Source organism: Oncorhynchus mykiss, chromosome 24, assembly GCF_057628025.1.
Source record: "Oncorhynchus mykiss isolate SJ-2025 chromosome 24, ASM5762802v1, whole genome shotgun sequence".
In the NCBI taxonomy this organism is placed as follows: domain Eukaryota; kingdom Metazoa; phylum Chordata; class Actinopteri; order Salmoniformes; family Salmonidae; genus Oncorhynchus; species Oncorhynchus mykiss.
The window spans coordinates 7,766,249-7,780,608 of record NC_143045.1 but is presented as its reverse complement, the minus strand read 5'-3'; positions in this window follow the sequence as shown (position 1 = coordinate 7,780,608).

Below are 14,360 nucleotides of genomic sequence, written 5' to 3'. Positions count from 1 at the left end.
TATGTCACTTCTTGTGGTGCAGGGACAATGGTATCCATGACTACCGATTGGGAGTGGCACCCCCACAGGCATCTTGGGCTCCACCTGTCACCTGGGTGGCTCCACCTGTTTGGCGTGCGAAAGTGTCACTGCATTACAACACTCCGAAATGAGGTGACAATTAACACATACTTCCAAATGAATTGCATTGAGTGTATTTTTCACAGTAACATAATGTCTATAGTATGTTATCAGATGGAACCTACATGCTTTCAATGCACTCAGTAAAGGTGCCATCTTTGAAAAAACTATTGTAAAGGGGGGGGGGTCTTTGAGTACACTCAGTGTTGGGTGTGTACCTGAGTTCACCCTGATGGGTTATTCATACAAGTCATTACAAATAGAGTTCTGAATGACTGCCCAGGAATTGAGAGAGACAGCGCAGATGGCGAGTAGCTGAATGCCTCTCCCAAAGTGAGGCAAGTACCCGAATGGCCAAGCGGTTATTTTCTGGGCCATCTAATCGTTTTGCAGTAGCAATCCCTCTTATGAATTATGACTCAGCAGTTCCACACTTCAGACCATTCTAAAGGGGGTTAGGAGCTGAAAACAGAGCGTTTTCACATTACGGACTGTTGAATAGGAAATGATAACAGTAGAGAAGTCTTTTGGTCCCATCGATATTGACATTATCCATTGCTGCCTGCCTTTAGAAAAAGCCTACAACAAAAGATGAGGATGTGTAATGAAACTCGTCTGAAACATGCACTTGTCTGGTCCCGTCTGTTCAATCCTGGTTGTTTGTCTGTCATCTCTACAGTAGAGTTTCTCTCTTTCCACCTTGCTCTCGCTTTTATTCAGTGACTGGACAGCACACTGGACAGCACACTGGGCAGCAGCCTGTCAGATAACGTTTCAGTGTGGGCACAGGTTTGAGGCGGTCAGATCTTTGATAAACTGAAAAGATCAGCAAAAAGACTAATGTTGATCTAAATACCATTTAGAGCAGCGGCATTCAATTTTGGGGTGTTGACCCCTAGTAGGGTCAGGGGGAGGGGGGGGGGGGGGACTTCAGTGGGGTCGCCAAAAACTAAACAAAGATTTTGTATGGGACAATATACAAACGTTTTTGAGAAAGATAATATTTGTATTTATTGGTTTCTTTTCATTTGGATGTAATGAATTTAAGGTTATTTTTTTGATGCAGTCCTCTCATTGTCATTCCTTAAAAAGTAATTCCATGTTGCAGTGCTTCAGTGCGGAAGGCATGTCGATATGTGAAAAGGAATGACAGCTCCTTCGTGGGTAAGTAGAACAGTGTGGAGGATGTTTCCAATACACATCACTGGAAAGCTACAATCCCACCTGTGAGAGTCCATCGGCCCAACTATCTATACTTAATATTCCTTTCATATCCCTCCTGAGGAACATTCAGGATTGCAGAAGTTCTTGAGTCAAAGCACAGATTTCACAATCAAGTTGGAACTCTTGGCAAACGTCTTATGTAGTTCTCGGTTGGTTTGTTTGTGTGGCACAATGCCGCGAGATACTTTCCATTTCAGCCAATCTCTGAGAGTGACATGCCCACAGCTCTAATGACTAAACTGAAGTCCATAGGTCACAGCGACTACCAAGATAAACTTTATGCAGGGCAGATGTGAGGCCAGGCTGTTGGTGGAGTCTGATAACTGTATCACACATGATGATAGCAGTTAAAGGACCACATCAAAAAAAGGGGATGATTTTATCACCCCAATGTAATTAGTGCTTATCTCACAGAGACAGCAAACAGGGGGCACTAGGTTCACATGGTTACCATGGCATTATGCCAACCCAATCTGCTCACATTACTAGTGTTGTCACTCAAAAGTCCCGTAAACAACTTAATTGAGATGCCCTGGAGACTCAAAACCTCACAACAAGTTAACACAGGAGTGTTCTTTTCCATGGCAGTTTTTTATTTATTTTTAATGCAGAGTTAAATACAAATCCCGACAGTGGAAGTAGCCTGTAGGCTCTTTAAGAATTCCCTCAGCCTTGGAGGCCGATAAATCACTTCACACTTGTGCCCAGAAGAGTTATGAGGGCACCACTCTGGCCCTGGCAGAAGAAAATGCCAAATAGATTTCCCCCGGTCCCTTACCTGCTGAATGCGCCATGGAAGGTCGGCTACTCTGCTACCGGGGGCCTATTGTTAATCATCGGCAAGTCAACGAACCCCTCTGGGCTAATGTCACACTTGATAATCCAGCACAGCAGACGGACTTCTGCAGCACCAACCGGCCTGAGATTGACCTCTGCCCTTAGACTAATGAGACAGGGAATAACAGTACCAACAAGACACCGATTTATCAACAGCCATCTTCTCCTCTTCATATTCCGATAGAAGAGAAAGCAGGGCTTTCAAAATGGCTGCTAGCCAGCCATTAGTTAAATATGAAAAACATGAAACGTCCTTTTCTTTTTACTCATGAGAGAGCAGCGTCAGTCAGATCTCAACATTCATAAGCGCGTGTGGCTGACTGCTCCATCACAAGAGGGCACGGAGTCACTGCATTGGACCTTGAGGCGGTGGAGTTGAAAATCGAAAGCAGTTTTATTACTGTTAGGGGAGCTCACCCAATAATGGAACCTGCAGATGTCACAGCTTCGAAAGGGCACTCGTGTAATTTCTGCGTGCTGGGACGGAGAGAGAGAGAGGGTTGGGTCGGTTTCAGTCCCCCCTAGACAGCACAAAGGACAGGGGGCTTCACTGGCTGCAGGTGATGATACTGTCCCAATAGGCTACTTCTCAATGACAGTACATTTACTCTGTTAAACCTTGCTCTTTAGAGTATGGCAAAGGCCAGCAGTATGGCAGGTCACCATTTCAGCACAGATTAGTGCAACTACTTGCCCATGAATACATGAATAGGGATATGACAAGTAAACTAATGCCAGCTTACGCCCACAATGTGCATGCGTCATTTTGCTGTCGGGGTAGGGGTGGAGCAAAGCAGGTGCATCTTGGTAATTTTCCATAACAATACCCGCATTTGAATAAGTGAGACGGAGCTGAATGAAGCCAAACAGTGAAAGTGCTTGTCTGCTATGGAAGAAAAAACAAAAACTCTCCGGCTCAGACAAAAGGTGAGCTGCGACGTCGTCAGCCAGTTATGGCCCGGACGAGCCCTGCTGCTGTACGAGACAAACGAAAAATAATGACATCGTCAACACAGCCATTAAAGTGTGATTGGCCAGTTGACATTTCCTTGCCTTGATGGATGCTTCGTCAACTGACACCGGTAGCATCCTGGATCCACCTGACGGACAGGCTGGGAGCGGGAACATTACCAGGGAAAAGAGGATCGTTAACCTATGGAGTCAGTCTGCTATTCAGGCCTTGACAGAACGTATTAACTGTAATTTGCCTAACATTGACTCAACCTCCAGCTCACGTACTCCTGGCTACATGCTCTAGCAGGCCTGGGCAAATCCAATCCAATATGAATTGTTATCTGTTGCAAAATGGTTGATTTAGTGAATTGCGAGTTTGAGTTATTTTTGATTGCAGAATTATTGTAATTTGCCTGATTGGTGTCACTTTTCCTCCATCCCTAGCAAACACACCTGATTTAAACTAATTGCATTTAACTGAAGATCATGATTAGTTGATTATTGGAGTCGGGTGTGTTAGCTGGGGCAAAAGTGTGACACCAATCAGACCCCCTGAGGACTGGAGTTGCCCAGGCCTGCGTCTAGTGGGACAGCGTCCGGGGACAATAATTGGCAATTGCATCCCTTTAGCCGTCTGATTTGCGGTGGACACTAAACATTTATAGGCAGCTGGGACAAGTCATTCTTTGTCTGGGTGTGGGAAGGCAGCTCCTCTCCTCATGGTGAAAAAAAAAAAAAAACAGTTATTGGTATGCAGGTCCAATGCCTGGAGCAGAGGCTCAGGGCTGAACAGACCGAGGCACCACACCACTGCATGAATCACATTTATCTGTCTGGATACTATTAGATGGGCTCTACAGCACCTCCAGTGACCACGCAGTTGGTCTTGCTCAACAAACCTTAACTTCAGCATTTTTTTGTCCATGCCAACTAGTTCAGTATTTCGACAACTCTGAGGGCAAATGCAATCCGATTAAAGGTACCAGGCACAGTATGCACAATTAAACAAATAGCAAGCACACAGAGAATTGTGAAAAGTGCACAACCGTGCACGTCACCATAGCTGAAATAATGACATCTACTCTCATCCCAACATTTACCGTGCCTATTGACACGTCCACAGTGCCCGTCTATGTTTTGCAGCGTGCCTGCCCACTCCTTTCTGTGCCACAACGCGGGCAGAGTCAGGAGCAGCAGCCGTGGGGGACATCTGTGTTTCCAGTGACAGGTTGGCGGGACAGCCAGCGAGGAGGAGAGAAAAATGGAACGTGGCTTCACGTCTTCTGCTGCTCCCTACCCATCCCCCTCAAACTCTCTGTGCTCCCGAGACTGCGGCCATTGTCTCGGGAGCACAAAAGACTCAAAGTGAACAAATGTGCCTTTCTGCTGTCCGGATGGAGTGCGAAAGACAGGCCAGGGACACCTGATCTATCCCACTTTCTGCACAGAGATAGAGGCAGCCAGGGAGAGAATCTCCCCCAATCAGTCACCCCGAACTGATCCAAGATCAGAACACTTAACACGGTCAGTTGTGCGGGAGAAACGGAGCAGGTCCGGACCGGGAGCGAGATCTGGTGACCCTGGATGGAAACTTTCTTTCACCATTAACTAGGTTGTTCCTAAATTGAGGGAGACAGAGAAAGAAATGGCGGAGACAAAATGGAGGGCGAAGCAGAAGTGAGAGAGAAGAGAAACAGATTGAAAGGCCGAGAGGGACAGATAGGAGAAATCATGATAGAGTGAGTGAGTTGTGTACTGTAGTATCGAGGCAACACTCTGGCAAGATGTGTGCCGCAAGTCCCTGGGACAATGCCCTCAGTGACTGAAAGACAAATATTACTTTCTACCACTACTGCACTCTAATAAAAACATGGGTAAACATCAAATACACTACAAAAGCTCTCATATTTCATAGGCTGCTAGAATTACCAAGCATTTCTTACTAATATTAACTAAAAAGGTGTGTTTGGAATACAATGCTACGTTGATGAAATCCGACTAGATGTTTCCAACAGCAATACCTCAGTCTGTAGATTTCAAGTGTCTGTATAGTGTATACAGGCCTAAAGTAGGTGATGAGTACAAGACAACAAGGACAGAAAACAGAGAAATTATGTGAACACAAAGGAACAAGAGGCTGGGCTGGGAACAGGCAGAGATTGTGTGGCCAAGTACACTTTAGGTTACAAAGATTATCCTTGGTGTCAGATACACCCCTTATTAAATAGATTATATCTAAAATGTAGTGCTTGATCAGGCATGGGAAACTGGTGCTCTGGATATCGTGGCTATACTATTGCTAAGAGAAAGAGAGAAAAAAAACAATCACAAAGCGAGCCCAGCACTGTAGAGTACAATGGCTTTGTGGGGATCATCTTTGTCCAAATGCAGAACACATTCCTCCATTAGTGACCGCACCTCTCTTTAGGGTGAGCATCATGCATCCACACACAATGCAGTATACATGTATATAGGACATGGGAATGGAACTCAATTCTTAGAGGGTTGGAGCCCTCACTCAATTAGACTCAGTGGCTTACAATGTTCCTTGTGTTATACAATTCCTTTATTCGACATTATCAGGGGAAATGAACAGAATTAAATGTGTTTGGCTAAATAACTAAGAGAGCAAGCTAATGAATGCAACGGAAATTGACTGGAATGAAAGGCAACACACACACACACACACACACAACCTTTTGGGAAACAATTTAGAGGCCTGCGATGGAAGTCTGCAAGCGGGGCATTGACGGACAGATAGACAGACTTAATCAAAAACGTATGTCTAGATGGAATCAAAAAATAATCACAACATTGAAAAGTTCCTGTTACACAATAAATGTTGCTTATAGGAGACTATCAGGTAAATAAATCTGACCCTTAATCCAGTTCAGAAATCCTTTTCCTGTCTATTTTCCCTCTCAGCTCTTCATAGTGGGCTTGGAGAGATACTCTACTGCCAGATGCTCTTCTTGAGGACCTGAGCCCCTGAAGAGGGGACATTGTGTGACTACGATTTATAATCCTGGATGATGAGAGGGTATCATATCAATACCGACATGAGAAAGATCTGCGATTCTCATTCTGATTACTGTCCTCACACCCTTTATCTCTGGTCAGGGATAGTAAAGTAGGTAGTTATCCAAGATATCCTGATTCATGACTGCTCACAAACTCATGAGTTGCGTTTCACAGCCTGTTGTCAGCCTTCTGATCCAAGGCCTGGCACTTGTCCAAGGGATGTTGCTGACTGATTCAGTAGTTAATTAGCTGACACCAAGTTCTTCTGGTCAAGCACTGCTCAAAAGAGCAGAATCATTTGATCTAATTACTGGTCACTGATGAAAAAAAGGACTGTCAAAGGGCTGTGAAGATACACTGTCATTCCCATTAGGTTCATTCATTGGCATTACTGGGTTTTTAGACATCGGCCCTCAAAAGTGAAGTGCATTTTGTTGTGTAAAAGGGCTTTCTAGCTTGTGGAAAAGAACACCATTTGTCAGTGAAACGTAGACGGCGGAGGAGCATTTGGTTCCAATAGGAATTGTAGGTGCAGCAGACAGGCTATTGATGCCACATCCTTCAAAAGAAATAACCTCAAGGCACGACAGGGAATCCACCTGTAACAATGAGTCATGCATACTGTATAACACAGCTGCCAGACATTCAGTAACCGGTTCCTGTTGAAAACAATTTACGTTGAAATGGCACTTTAGGCCTATAAGTTGGTACTTCCGGAGATAAACACCTCCCATGTTCTTAGATATAGTAATAACATTGACGAAATGTTGAATGTTTTGTTAATGACCCATTTTGTTGTCTCTCGACAAAACAAAACCTGAATGAAATAACATGTACTTTTATATTTTAATAGGCCTGCTCGAAAGTTTACGCTATGTTGACGTCAAAATCATCAATAGCATTGAGACTGGGAAATAAACAGGTAACTTGCGATTCTGCTTGGTCCGGATTCACAGGCAGGATTCATGCAGCTGGGAGGTCTTGACACTTGGGAGCCCCATTTCGCTCGATGCCTAAATATGATAAACACCTACTCGAAATTCGGAGGGAATATGTGCACGTTTGAATCATCAACCATAGGATGTCATTTGTGAGGTTTATCGGCTTTCTCTGGTTAAACGTAACCACTATCGGAAGAGCACGCCGTTGTTTAGAATGTACCCCCGGTAACTTGACCTGTCACAGGTAGTTTGAAACCACACCCCTCAAACGCATACAGTACTCACCTGCGTTAAACTTCCGTCTACCTAAATGTGTCACGTACTCACAATTCTCAAATAAAAATCTGTTCTTAAATCACTTAAAAATGCAGTGGACAATTAAATTGAAGATTATTTTAATTATATATTAAAAAAAAAACTATAATATCTTCATCAAAGGTTATTTCGAGAGTGTAATAAAAAAAACATCTATGAGATGTCTGGATCATTTGAAATAACTGCAAATGTTTATATGAATTATACAGGCTGTGTGCATGGCTCATCTGCCCCCTGTATGTTATTATTCAAATTAAGGCATATTGTAGGCCAGTTACATAAGTATGGCATAAAAAGAGGTTGAAGGGAATTGCATCAGATGTTCATTCTAAACTGCAGTCACCGTATACTCATATATACTATACTATCATTTTCACCCCAGTTGTCTTGAACACAGAGAATATCAGGCCTCCAGAAATAGTGGATTGACTAATATAAAGAAGTGACTCATAAACCCCGTGGTTTAGAGTAGACCCTGGGGCTTTAGGGGACAGTGAAAGAAGATGGGATCTATACAGATTCAGGGTGCATTGTAATTGTACTTGTGTCATAATAGAAGGCACAGCAGATTAACTCACACTGTACTAATAGGCAGCCCCTCCCCCCTCCCCAAGGAGACCCTTTGTTGTTGATTACAGTGAAACAAAGGAGAGGCATCAGCAAGGCAAACTTTTTTTATTTTTTTATTTAACTAGGCAAGTCAGTTAAGAACAAATTATTATCGGGCCAATTGTGTGCCTCCCTATGGGACTCCCAATCACAGCCGGTTGTGATACAGCCTGGATTCAAACCAGGGTGTCTGTAGTGACGCCACTAGCACCGAGATGCAGTGTCTTAGACCGCTGTGCCACTCGGGAGCCCTTCACCCCACTGTAGTCACATATACAAGATACAGAGCCTCAGTGTGGAGCGAGACACAGCACAAGGGAGCGAGAGAGAGAGAGAGAGAGAGAGAGAGAGAGAGATTCAGGCTTGCACATCAGATTCTGAGATGATGGCTTCACTCTCTCAGCTCATGTCTTAGAGGGGGCTCAGTCAGACGATTTTCGTTTGTGCTTCAGCAGGAACAGGGGGAGTGAGTGAGAGAGATTATATGCTTACCGTGTTCCCGCTCTCCAACCGAAGCTAACGTCAAATCTCTTTTTTAAAAAGGGGGGGGGGGAGATGGGGGAAGGGACGAGGCGTGCGAGATAACTCAGTGAGCACGTCTGAATGGATTACCCACTCTGCTAATTATGAACAAAAAACACTGTAATTATGCATCAGAGTGGTTTTACTCTCCGTCCTCTCTGTTTTAATTATGCATTGGAGTGGGAAGGGAAGTGGGCTCTCCAATTGGCCTTTCCGGAGTAGCAAAAAAGCACAGAGCCACTGAGGCGGAAAGGTGAGGCTTCATTTCATTTCGACAGGGTGCAGGGATGAGGTTCGTCATCAGAGCTCCACAGACAGAATGGCATGGCATCTCAGTAGTCAATAGAGAGGAAGGTTACAGCCCTGACTGGATAATCTTTCTACCTGATTTGAGACAGAAGGAAGAAACCTAGTCTTCTGTGGTCAACTTAATTAATTCCATTGAGATATGTCGTGTACAGATAGTATCAGGAACTGGACACTGCGTTGCCTCGAGTGACATGGCATACAATATATAGGGTGGGAGCAAGGTTGGTAGTCAATGGCAGAGTAGATGGGACACTCATTTCCCTTCCAGCGGATCCCTTCCATTTACGGAGAGCCCTCCCAGGAGGGCACAAAATGTCCGTCCCTAGTCTGGCCTATTAACCTAGCATGAAATGGTGCCCATATTCTGTTGATGTTTATGCTAATTGGGCTCTCCAATGTAAGTCACAGCCTTATCTTTGTGACTGACTTTGTCTGGTGCCTTTGTTAGACTTAGCACATCTATAGGAGTTCTCTAAAGCATGGAATGTTATGTAATGGCTGTGGAAGTATTATAGTTTTGGGGCATGTGTATTGCCTCCTACTGCCCATAGCTTGCACTACACAAGACAGATAGTCTTTGATCATCTTTGACAAATCAAATCATTATGTAAGTGGTCTGGCAAATTGAGCTGCTTTTCAATGCATACTTGATGCAATACTCATATAATATTCACATTCCTTGTACGGTGACGAATTGAAGATAAATGATGATTAAGTCATCGGCATTGATTTGTAGAGCTCAAAACATGAGACAAATACTATCATTACTGAGCCATTACATATCTATTACCTGTGTGAGACACAATTAACAGAATAAGTAAGCTATTCTTCAGGCATTACGATTGTTTTCAAGGTCCAGGTTTAACAAGGTTTAACAACTATATTTTCAACAAATGAAACCCAATTGTAAACACAAAAAAAAGTATCTCTGTTACATGAACCCTCCCTCCTTGTTGTAGAGTTTCGTACTCCCATTGGAAAAAGCTGCAGTTGTCAGCTCCGGTCTTCATCTCAGACAAGAGTAAATATTTTAGCGCTACACTTAGCGGGAGCAGGGCAGGTAGAAGCCTTGGTTAGCATCCTAGCTGATTGAATCTTAGAGGAGTCAATGATTAAGAAAAAAAAAACATGTCAATGCTGCTCTTTGTCAGGGAGGAATGCTGATGCTGACCAGTGATGTTTCTCAATTTGCCACACAAACAGACTATGTATGACTGATAGATTGGTGCAGAGGCATATCGTCGGGAAGAAAGACTCCCTGTATTTCGATTATTCAGTTTAACGAGATTGACCCTGATGGTAGCATATTGCACAATGAGCACATTTTATTTCTGTATTTCATGTAGGTCGTCTTTATGAGAATTATTCCATTTCTGGGTTAAAGCCCAAAACTCTAGAATAGTAAACTTTCAGTGCATGTAGACAGGGAAGCTGAGTGATGACGTGAGTCTTGTTAAGGGAATGTTTGTCCAAATCATTCACAGCCGGCAGAGGAAAAATATTTTTCTCAGCGGTTGAGCCTTGAAACTACAGTATTTGGTAGTAATAATGAATCCTTGTAGAACAGGCCTGACATTCTTTCTCCTGTCTGGCTGTGTTTCTGTAATGATGTCAGGTTTCACATGCAAGGATGTCATATGCTTTTCTTTCACAGTATGTAAAATTTTACATTGTAGGATACTGCAATTGGCAAGACAATGTAAACACATACATTACTATGTTAAACATATAATCCCATTCATTAAACATTAAACTGCCACTGGGAGACAGATCACTTCATTCAAGTTGTTTTGTTTTATACATGCTCTTCCATTTAGAGTTCATTGTTACATCTAGTTAATCCAGAGTTAACATCAAAGAGCCAGCTATGGTCTGGTTTCTAATCTCCCTCATTGATGTCCAATTGAGTTTCTTTACATTGACGTTGGATCACAGAGAGTAGGATGATTGATCTGTACACTAGTCCCTTTTGAGTCCTGTCAGTTACTGTCAGCATTTGCAAGACTAACATGCCTGAGATGACACCTCTTTGATCTAAAACATGGATTTACATATAACCTACACAGATCATGTGCCATCTAAATATCATATGGCTACTTGTGTCATAACTATTATCCAGGGTCGCAGTTATTGGTCATTATTGGCCAGGTCGCAGTTGTAAATGAGAACTTGTTCTCAACTGGCCTACCTAGTTAAATAAATAAAGGTGAAATAAAAATTCTAGTTCTAACAACTTTCTTTGAACATGAAACCCCCTTTGGTCAATGGTCTACATGGCCATACATAACGTATTCCAAAAGGTACAGTATGATTAAAAAAATATATTTCCCAAATATTATTGATACTAATATATAGTATGCCCTCATGATTATGGGGATGCACTGCCTTCTATGGACAAAAGTAATCATATGTTAGTCTATTAGACAGATATGAACAGCGTACATAAAAAAACTCAAGAAATATTAACCTATATTCGGTTATTTTACGTAGGGATTTACAAAGCATCTCTGATTGGCTCCGGTAATTGACTGGAATGGAGTAGGTTAAGCGCATTACTCTTGATCCGTTCAGTGCGTAAACAGTGACATGTGCCGTCTCACACCACGGATCGAAAAGGTTTCAAACACGACAATTGTGACATTAACTATTTCACAAACGTTATTCGTGAATTGGATTCGGGTGCTAGTATCAGTCGTTGATGGTTTCGTTGTCTCGTTGTGAAGTATTTTCGCTTTGTTCAATAAATTGTGCTCGTGCCCTACTTACGCCTCTAATGATCAAAGTAAACGCACATATTTTGAGTCTTTAGGAAAAGGGCTCCACCAGCTGGTTACAAAGACAATAGCAGCATATATCAGACAAGGATCTTACATAACTGGGATATTTATTTAATTTTTTTATTATGTTATTTCACCTTTATTTAACCAGTTAGGCCAGCTGAGAAGTTCTCATTTACAACTGCGACCTGGCCAAGATAAAGCAAAGCAGTGCGAGAAAACAACAACACAGAGTTACACATAAACAAATGTACAGTCAATAACACAATAGAAAAATCTATGTACAGTGTGTGCAAATGTAGAAGAGTAGGGAGGTAAGGCAATAAAAAGGCCATGGAGGCGAAATAACACTGGATTAACACTGGAATGATAGATGTGCAGATGATGATGTGCAAGTAGAGATACTGGGATGCAAAAGAGCAAGAGGATAAGTAACAATACGGGGATGAGGTAGTTGGGTGTTCTATTTACAGGCTGTGTACAGTTATTGACTGGCTGTGTACAGTTATTCATAGTTATGAATAACTATGCCTACACAAGGCTGCTGTGAATGCTCACAAAATAATTTTGACGTTGAAAATGGACGTCTGTGTAGCCCACATATACGAAAGATCATAAGACTCACTCATGCAAATGTCTTGTGTAAAATCTTAATTTGAGCCAGTTTGCTACAGCAGGAAAACAATCCTGCAGCAACAGGAAATGTGAATTATTATGTGGACTATAATTAATAGACATTGTTGTTGGAGTGGGAAAATCAAGTATGACATTTCAATGTGAAAATGACAAACTTCAGAAGCCTTTTAAACCTCAAATACACTACAAGTTAAACATGTCCTGCATTGCAGGAAGGTTCTCCTGCAACAGGGTGATACAATTAACATCCTATTATATCCCAGAGCGCGTAAAACCCATAAATAGTGACACCTAAATGCACTGTAAATAACGTAGCCTATGATTGTCTGTCATTATTTAAAATGTTACATTGTAGGATACTGCAATTGGCAAGACAATGTAAACGCATACATTACTATGTTAACCATATAATCCCATTCATTAAACATTAAACTGCCACTGGGAGACAGATCACTTCATTCAAGTTGTTTTTATTTATACATGCTCTTCCATTTAGAGTTCATTGTTACATCTAGTTAATCCAGAGTTAACATCAAAGAGCCAGCTATGGTCTGGTTTCTAATCTCCCTCATTGATGTCCAATTGAGTTTCTCTACATTGACGTTGGATCACAGAGAGTAGTCTGACACCATTTTAACAGAAAGGCTTGACATGTTCGGCCACGTATAATCCCAGAAGCACCATAAAGTTAGTATCATCCGTTTCGACCGTACTATCTAATCAGTCAAAAAACACTAATTACAATCAATCACTGCGTATATTACTTTGATTCGAAGACATCAAAGTCATTATCCTTTGAACCAAATATGTATATGTTATTTTATGATGAATCTGCGTGGACCGTTTGAAATGGACATCTTCAAAAAAGGTAAAGCCATTATGGGCCATTAGGCATTTTCTTTAGTACAAAAAGGGATGTAAATTGCATAATAATGAGGGGTTATATTTGACCATTTATCTTGTTTTTGAACTGTCGATGGATGACTATATAATCTGGGGTTGATCATAAGACTGCACATTTGAAGGAGGACAGTGTCCCTGGTTGGAGAGGTGAGACAAAAAAGTAGCCCTGAGCACATACCTAACTGTTTTAGAGGGACTTTTACCTCTGAGCATGGATACGAACAAAATCTCAAACTTCAGCATTGAACGCATTTTAGGCACTGAAGTGGGACCTTCTTATACAACTGGAGCCGAATCTTCACAACATTTTGCATGTTTGTCTGGCACCTTCCACCATGGACACTCAAATCCACATAATGAAAACTGGAAATATGGTATGCCTAGGGATTTGACAACCGCACACATGCTGCAGGTTCCGACCATATCACACACGTTTGATTCTAGTAGCAGTTACCTTAGTTATGGATCATTTCATTGTCATCATGCAGATATAAATCTGTGTCCTACTGCAACTCAACACAGAGTTTTCAACGATGAAAGAGGTGAGATAGTGTTACATTTGATTATGTCACTACATAGACTGTATGTTGAGGCCACAAAGTATTGAACTGTAGTGCTACATTGTTACAAAGTATTAGGCCTACCATTTTCTTATTCTCTTTGCTTGCTTTCGACTGCTTAATCATGTTTTTTTTAAATATTTTTTTAAATCTCAGGGTCTCAGCCTCTGTGCGCTTACTTGAACCAAGGTGGAAACCAAATAAATCGGGGCAGAATGCGCACAGTGTTCACGGACAGCCAGACCAAACAACTGGATCAGCTGTTCGAACAAACGAATTACCCCGGCGTCGAGGCACGGGCTGAACTAGCCAGGAACATGGGCCTCACGGAGGAAAGTGTTAGGGTAAGAGAAGGATACCTTTGCTTTTAGAAAAGTGGTTGTGTAACTGTTTAAGTTACAAGTTCTTTTCTGGACTTGACATCATTTGTTCTATTTCTCTAGGTATGGTTCAAAAACCGTCGTGCGCGCCGAAAGAGGCAGAAGAGCGGCACCAAGGCCACCGGCCAACAGTCTACAACAAGCGCAGCTTCCAGGGAAACAGCTTCTCATGATTCCTCTGATGATAACAAGAACATATGATTTCTTTACACTAATTTATGTTCACTTGAGTTCATACGCCTTTAGGCCCAC